Here is a 2,549-nt window from a genome sequence, read left to right as displayed (position 1 = left end):
CAGTTTATGATTTAGAAAGGAAAAATGAGATTTTTGCAATAATAGCCCATGTACGTACTCGTCACCTCACGTATACGGCGCCCACACATCAATTAATATCAAACATCCTAAGGGGAAAGTCCCCAACACAAGGTTAGGCAAGCCACTTGCCTCGACTGCTCAAATCAACTTGATATCACGTTCTTGCCACGAGTATCCGACTCCAAATGGCCCGAATCTATTCAAATTAATTGTAAAATGTAAATATAACTACAAGTAATTAATTTAACTAATTAATTCGAAGCTAAAGCATGAAATTAGGAAAAACGCCCAAAAAGTCTCCCCGGGCCCACGTCTCGGAATCGGGTAAAAATTATAAATTACGAACACCCATTCACTCACGAGTCTAACCATATAAATATTTCTCAAATCTGACCACAAATCCCCTTTCAAAACTCGAAATCTTTGTTGAAGAAGTTCTTCCAAATATTTCCCAATTTCAACCCCAAAATCCGAAATTAAATGATGAAATCAACCATAGATTAGTGGAATATAACCATCAAGGAGTTCGGAATCATTACCCAAAAACTTCCTCTAAAAATCTCTCCAAATTTCGCCTTCTACCGAGCTCTCAATCAAATTTTTGTGTTATGAACTCAACCCTCGTTTTTGAACCTTAAATTCTGCCCAGGTGCGTTCTTCTTCGCAAACGCGACATCACGATCGCGAATGCGATGAACAATCTTCCACTGGCCCAAAATTCCTCCTTCGCGAACGTGTACCTTCCACTGACGGACCCTTCGCGAATGCAAGAACCTCTTCGCGAATGCGTAGGCTTAATGCCCGAAGCTTCCTCTGCCCCGTTCCTCTACGCGAACACGAGGACCATATCGCGAACGCATAGGCTTAAGGTCCCACACCTTCGTGAACGCGGGAACAACATTGCGAACGCGAAGAATAACTTAGCTGCCTTTCCCAGATGCTCTACGCGATCGCGAGGCACCTCTCACGAACGCAATGAAGGATTTTTCTGCAATAAAACACCAAAAATCTGCTACTTCTCTAAGTCCAAAAATGACCCGTTGAGCATCCGAAACACACCCGAGACCCCCAGGATCTCAATCCAATACACCAACAAGTCCTAAAACATCATTCAAACTTAGTCGAGCCTTCAAACCACATCGAACAACACCAAATACATTAATTAAGCACGGATTCAAGCCTAAGAATTTAGAATTTTCCAAATTCTACAAACGACGCCGAACCATGTCAAATCTAGTCCGAATGACCTCAAATTTTACATACAGGTCACAAATGACACTATGAACTTACAGCCACTTTCAGAAATTCATTCTGAGCTCGATATAAAAAATTCCACTATCGGCCGAAATCGCCGAAAATTTAACTTTTGCCAATTCAAGCCTAAATCTACTACAGACCTCCAAAACACATTCCGGATGCGCTCCTAAGCTCAAACTCACTCAACGGAGCTAACGGAGTCGACAGAATTCTATTCCGGATCCGTCTTCACACAGTTCCGACTACGGTCTAATTTCTAAGGCTTAAACTCACAACTAGGGACTAAGTGTCCCAAAACTCCCCGAATTCCATAACCAATCACTCATGCAAATCCCAAAAGCAGAAACAAATGTGAAAAAAGAAGATATTAGGGTATCATGGCTTTAATTCTCAAAACGACCGGCCGGGTCGTTACAATTATCTACTTGGACATTCTTTGAAGTATATTTCGTTGATTTCAGTGTTGAGAATTAGCTACATTTCGTGCTTTAATGTATTGAAGACCTTCCTTTAAATGTTGTGAGTGGATGTTTTTATTTTTATTTTTCAGGAGGAATAAATGTATGATGAGGCATGTGCTCATAAAAACATATATAAAATATCATGATATTCAACTAAACGAGAAACTATATCTTTAAGAAATTAAAGAATTTGTGCAGAAAAAATCAGAATCTATATCTTTTAGACTGTGTGCATAAACAAATGTAGGATGTGTTAAGTAAGAACGCAAATATAGGAATGATATTATGTTCCTTTCCATTGTTAGTGTATAGGGTAAAATATTCTATGACACGTGGCCGTCCAAAAGAGGGACACGTGGAACCCAAGACGGGGATGGCCAAGACCGAAGACAACTATTCCGTTTGTCACCGAAAAAAGTAACGTTCATAAAGATGTGATGAATACTCTTCGCCCGGTAGCATTTAATAGAGAATATTCTGTGACATTAAGAATGATTGCCCGTTACAGGAAATTTGACATTTATGTTCACCGTTATATCTTCATCAATGACCCTCATAATTGATATTAAAGAGGGGCACGATCCTAGGATCTCCTTCCCTAGACGTAGCTATAAATAGTAAGCTCAGTTATCATTGTAAAGGACATAAATTTTCTGACAAACTTATGCAACATTCTATTCAAAGCTTAATACAATCTTATCTTCTTACTTTGATTTCATTGCTGTTATGCCCGAAAACCCTATTCCCAAAACTGCTATTTCTGTTATTTCTTCTCCATCTCAAGGCTAAGTATTGCTTAATTCTTTAATT

Source organism: Nicotiana tabacum, chromosome 2 (assembly GCF_000715075.1).
Source record: "Nicotiana tabacum cultivar K326 chromosome 2, ASM71507v2, whole genome shotgun sequence".
In the NCBI taxonomy this organism is placed as follows: Eukaryota; Viridiplantae; Streptophyta; class Magnoliopsida; order Solanales; family Solanaceae; genus Nicotiana; species Nicotiana tabacum.
The sequence above is the reverse complement of the archived record's forward strand: the minus strand, read 5'-3'. Positions refer to the sequence as shown.